Source organism: Mus pahari, chromosome 2 (genome assembly GCF_900095145.1).
Source record: "Mus pahari chromosome 2, PAHARI_EIJ_v1.1, whole genome shotgun sequence".
Lineage (NCBI taxonomy): Eukaryota > Metazoa > Chordata > Mammalia > Rodentia > Muridae > Mus > Mus pahari.
The window spans coordinates 103,431,615-103,437,616 of record NC_034591.1 but is presented as its reverse complement, the minus strand read 5'-3'; the positions used below and the strand labels follow the sequence as shown (position 1 = coordinate 103,437,616).

Sequence of the window (6,002 nt, the reverse complement as noted above, 5' to 3'; positions counted from 1 at the left end):
AAAAAAAAAAAAAAAGACAGTAGCCCAGGCTAGATTTAAAGTCTCACAGATCCTCCTGCCTCAGGCTCCTAGTTGTTGGGACTAGAATGATGCCTTGGCAGCACATAAACTGGAGATGGTGGAACATGCCTGTAATCCTAGCACTCGGGAGGCAGGGCAAGAGCATCAGGAATTCAGTGTCATTCCCAACTACGAAGGCAATCAAGGCCAACCTGGGCTACATGAGAACCTGTTTCAGAAAGAAAGGACCAGAGCACAGGAAAGATGGGTTAGTTCCCTTCTACTGGTCCCTTGAAGCACAACCCAGTCCTTCCCAGTCCTACCTGTACCAGCTGCCAGGGCACCTGGAGAACAGTGGAACCTGTGTCCATAAGACCTAATATGTGTTTCATTAGCTTGTGATGATCAGACAGCACAAAACCAGGCATGCTCATTTGCAGTGAAGTGTGCCACTTGGCCTAAGTCCTCTGAAGGCTGAGCTCTGATGTAACACTGCAGACATTCCATCTCCTCTGGCAAAGCTCTTGTTCAGGGTTCCAGACAGACTGCAGCTCCTCTGGGTAGAACTCTTGGCGGCCTAAAGCAAAACAAGAGAGGACAGTTGTCACATGACCAAGATGGATCTTTCTACTTAGAAATAGGCAGAGTAGGAGTTGGGCTCTAGCTCATTAGCTGATGACTGCTTAGTCCATGGGAAGTCCCTGGGGCCAGCCTACAGTGCCAGAACATCAATGCACGCCAAGGTCCCATGGGGTCTATGTCTGAAATTCTGACAACATTTGAGAAATATCTGTCAGATATTGCTGTGGAAATTTAACATTTAGAGTTTCAACAAGAAAGTAATAAAATAACAGTAATGTCATTGTACAAGGTTGACAGAACAGAAGCCACAGTATAGAACTGGTCCCATTCACCTTCCCTAATGGTAAAACGTAATGTTTTTAGTGCCTTATATTTTATTATTTTTCATTGAAAAACTTATTTTTTGAGTCAGGGTTTCTCTGTGTAGCCCTGGCTGTCCTGGAACTCACTCTGTGGACCAGGCTTCCCTTGAACTCAGAGATCCTCCTGCCTCTGTCTCTTAAGCTCTGGGATTACAGGTATGAGCCACTACCTCCCAGCTTTCATTTTTATGTATATGAGTGTTTATTTGGCGTTCATGAATATCTATGCACCAATTGCACCCCTGGTGCCCATGGAAGTCAGAAGACAGCACCATATCCCCTAGAACTGGCATTATGGATGGCTGTGGTTGTGAGGCACCATGTAAGTATTGGGAACCAAACCTGGGCCCTCTGACTCTTAACCACTCCACCTTGACATCTATGTAGCCTAGGATGATGAATGCCTCATCTTTCTGCCTCCAATGCTTGAGTGGCAGGATTATAAGGCATGTGCTACCATTATCTCAGGCTGGTCTCAATCTCCCTGTGCAGCCTATGATGACTCTGCACCTCTTATCCTCTAGCGTTCACTTCCCACTACTGGGATCACAGGTATGCAGCATCACACTCAGTTTATACAGTTTATACAGTACTGAGGTGGCAAATCCAGAGCTCTGCGAGTGCTCAGCAAGTACTGCTCTCACTACTTCCTCAGCCTCTGAAGTTCAATGTTTTTAACACTTATTTAAAATTATTTTTGTTATTTTTTCTTTCTTCCTTTTTTTCCTTCCTTCTTTCTCTCTCTTTCTCTTTTTTTGAGACAGGGTTTCTCTGTGTAGTCCTCTATAGACCACGCTGGCCTCAAACTCAGAAATCCACCTGCCTCTGCCTCCCAAGTGCTGGGACTAAAGGCATGCGCCTACACTGCCTGGCCTTTTTTATTTTTTGAGGCAGAATCTTGCTACACAGCCCTGGCTGGCCTGGGTTCAAGCACATCTACACTTGATTTTTTTAAAAAAATATTTAATTTTTATTTTTATGAGAACACTAGCTCTCTTCAGACACACCACAAGAAGGCATCAGATTCCATTTTAGATGGTTGTGAGGCACCATGTGGTTGCTGGGAATTGAACTCAGGACCTCTGGAAGAGCAGTCTGTTCTTAACTGCTGAGCCATCTCTCCACCCACTACACTAGACTCAATACTTCTGTGTTATGTGTAAATGTGTGTGTGTGTGCAGTCCCAAGTAAGGAATCCAGAAGCTGATGGTGGGTGTCCTCAATTGCTTCATATCTTTTCTTCCTTTTTTTGGAAACAGGGTCTTTATCTGTAGGAGCAACTCGCAGATTTGCCTGTCTTTGTTTCCTGAGTGCTGGGATTAAAGATCTGTGCCAGCACAACTGCTTCACTTTTTTTTTTTTTTTAAGTTTTATGTATATGAATGCTTTGCTTGCATGTGTGTGTGTGTGTGTGTGTGTGTGTGTGTGTGCACTATATGTATGTGCAGTGTCTGTGAAGTTCCAGACGGCTGTGAGTCACTGTGTGGGTCCTGGGAAATGCACACTTATCCTTCCTGAGAACAAATGCTCTTTACCCTGAGCTATCTTTCTTGCTTTCCACCTCAGTTTTTGAGACAGGGCCTTCCACTGATTTGTCTAGAGTGGTTGGAAAGCAAAGCCTAGGGCTCCTTAAGCACTTGGATTACAGGGTTCATCTCTGTGCCTGGCTGTGTACATGGCTTCTGATGATCAGAACTTAGGTCCTTATGCTCATAAGGCTGGAACTTCACCTTAAGAACCATCTTCTCTGCCTCTTAATGCTTTTTTATTAAGAGGTGGAAAAGGCAATCTGCTTATAATTCTTGAAAAAAATATTTAGATGCAAATTGGAATGTGCCAATTATGCACGACGGAGAAACACATTTTCAAATACACATATACATGAATATATGTATTAGCTTGTAAATAAAACCACAGTATTTTGGCTTTGTTTCTGGAATAAGGTCTCACCAAGGAATCCTGACTGGCCTGAAATTCACTATGTAGACTGGCATCTAAAGAGATGTCTCCTGAGTGCTGGGATTAGCTTAATTATTAAAGATAAAAGCCTCTACACTCAGTTACTTAAATGTTTTCAAAGATTTATTTTTAGTTGTGTATCTGTCATGTATATGCACACGTGAATGCAGCTGCCTATGGAGGCCAGGGAGGGTATAAGACCCTCTGGAGCTGGAGTCACAGGCAGTTGGAAAGCTGCCTGATAATGGCATCCCAGAGTGCTGGAAACAGAACTCTGAAGAGAAGCAATTAGTTTTAACTGTTGGGCCACGTCTCCAATCCCTGTAAAGTCTTTTTTTTTTTTAAATGCAGTATTTCAATGCATAGGTAAGTCATGTTTTGCTTGTCCACTTATCAGCCACAGATGCTTGGCTTAGTCCTAGGTTTATGGCTACAATACATAGAGCTGAGATCACTGGGACAAGCACTGGCTCAGCATGGAGAGACCCTTGACTTGATCTCCAGTAAGACCCCCTCCCCATGTATATACTAAGACCCATATACATTTATTTATTTATTTATTTATTTGGTTTTTCGAGACAGGGTTTCTCTGTGTAGCCCTGGAACTCACTCTGTAGACCAGGCTGGCCTCAAACTCAGAAATCCGCCTGCCTCTGTCTCCCGAGTGCTGGGATTAAAGGCGTGTGCCACCAACGCCCGGCTTTTTTTTTTTTTTTTTTAAAGATTTATTTATTTTATGTATATGAGTACACTGTAGCTGTATAGATGGTTGTGAGCCTTCATGTGGTTGTTGGGAGTTGAATTTTTAGGACCTTTGCTCGCTCTGGTCAACCCTGCTCACTTCGGTTGGCCCCACTCGGTCTGGTCAATTCCACTCGCTCAGTCCCTACTGGCTCCGGCTCAAAGATTTATTTATTATTATAAATAAGTATACTGTAGCTATCTTCAGACACACCAGAAGAGGGCATCAGATCCCATTACAGATGGTTGTGAGCCACCATATGGTTGCTGGGAATTGAACTCAGGACCTTCAGAAGAGCAGTCAGTGCTCTTAACCGCTGAGCCATCTCACCAGCCCAACGCCCGGCTTTTATTTATTTTTAAGATAGGGTTTTACTCTGTGACCTGGAACTTATTATGTACCTGAGGCAGGCCTTAAACTCTAGATAATCCTTTTATCTCAGCCTCCTAAGAGATAGGACTACATGTATGGACCACAGTGCTGGGCCATATATTTCAATAAATGTAAATATCATAGTAAACATGGCTATTTCCTTTGTACACTTAACATTTTCAGAACCTGAAAAACTGTTTCCTGTGTCAGGCTATGTGCATGAGTACAGGCAGCCATAGCCAACAGCCACACTGCATCTGTCTGGATCTGTAGTTACAGGTGCTTGTGAGCTACTAGACATGGGTGCAGGGAACTCAACTCAAGATCCTCTGCAAGCACAGTATGTGCTCTTAACTACTGGGCCTTCTTTCCAGCTCCCACCTCTTTTTTGAAGACTGGGTCTTAGTATGTACACCTGGCTGTACTCAATATGTGGACCAGGCTGGCATCTAAATTACAGATATCCCTCTATGAGATTTTGTAACTGCAGAATAGAAAAAGGACTTCCATTAAAGAACGAAGTACAGTGTGCTGAGTAACATGCGACTGTAAAGCCACTAAAAAAAGTTGAGATCTGTATACCAGTAACAAGTATCAACATACACTGAGGGGTGAGAAAAACTTAGTGCTTTGTGTATGCTATGCTTGGTTTTGAAAAGAAAGTAAAGGGGGAAATGGGGCTGCAGAGATGGTCAGTGGTTAAAAGTGTGTAATGCTCTTCTAGAGGACCCAAGTTTGGTTCCAAGCAGCAACATCAGGGCTCATCTGCCTATAACTCTTAATTCTGGGAAATCCAACTCCTTTGACACACTGGATATACCCACGCGCATTACACACAAATCTTTTTAAAAAAAGACTTTAAGGACACAGTATACTTGTCTATTCCCTCAGCAGTAATTTGAGACCCGAGAAATGGAGGTTTAATCTCATTTTTTTTACTACTTGATTTTGAAAACACGTATTACTACGAATAATACAGAGTTTCCTTCTTATTTTCCTTTTTTGGGGGTGGCGTGGGAGGTAGGGGGCAGAATTTCTTTGTATAGCTCTGGCTGTCTTGGGATGGACCAGGGAAGCCTCGAACTCAGAGACGCCAGTCTCTGCCTCCAGAGTTCTGGTATTAAAGGAGCTCGTCACCATACCCTGTTTATTCTCTTCTTTTTGAGACAAGGTATGTTATGTAGCCTAGCTGTCCTGGAATTTGAGATCTTCTTGCCTTCGCCTCCCGAGTGCTGGGATGACTGGCTGCGCCACCACGCCCGGCTTGCAGACTCTGTCTTAAAAAAGGATACACAAGGAACGCGACTTGTGAAGGGTCTCCCGCTGATTGTCTCTTCTCAGCAAGAGGATGAACAGCGCCTGGCGCTGGCTGAGGGAACCCGAGGCGCGATAGGTTGCCCCCTGTCCCATGCGGCCGCTGAGCTGGTGGCTGTGGGGACGCTGTTTTGGGCACGTGAACACCGCCCCAAGTGAGAAAGAACTATTCGAGTGCATGCATGCACTCCAGGGATCCTGTGGAGGCGCTATTTACTCATTTTAGGGATTAAACTGTCTGGTTGGACCGAGACGTCACAGCTCGCAGACCTTTACTGATTGTAGAATCAGCCCTGTTACTGTCAGATAACAGAGTCCGGGCCACGATTTCTCTGTGTTGTTTAGGGGAGCGCGCCTAAGCTCAGCTTCCGGGAACGGCCGGCTGGAAAACGCACTTCCCATGCGACCCGCTTCCTGACATCCTGCGCAAGACGCTCACTTCCGGCGTCACAAGCGTCAAAGTGAGGGCCCAGCAAGAATGTCAGCAGTCCGACACGCAGTTCCCCGAACACGTTTTCCGCCTCTGTTCCCACCCTAAGCCGTGCCCCGCCGGTGTCTGGCCTCTCCCACTTTGCCTCCTTACCTGCCTCGCAACTCTAGGGACCTCTCGCTGGTGACGACCCTCGCCGCGTCTCTTCGCCTGCCTCGGACTTTTACAAACACGTCCAAAC

General features: G+C 45.2%; 1 protein-coding gene across 3 annotated transcripts in view; it reads right to left on the bottom strand.

Annotated features, from left to right (window-relative positions):
* C2H2orf42 (chromosome 2 C2orf42 homolog) overlaps positions 1 to 6,002 on the bottom strand; it is a 33,861-nt gene extending 27,859 nt beyond the window's left edge. Inside the window, exons 1-2 of one of the 3 annotated variants that reach the window (XM_021190232.1) lie at positions 5,915 to 6,002; positions 324 to 577 (exon numbers count right to left, since the gene is read on the bottom strand). The gene's annotated coding sequence lies outside the window, so the exon portion shown is untranslated. Of the gene's footprint in view, positions 1 to 323; positions 578 to 5,159; positions 5,762 to 5,914 lie in introns of those variants that run through there. The other 2 variants (XM_029535570.1, XM_021190233.2) reach the window with 2 other exon arrangements.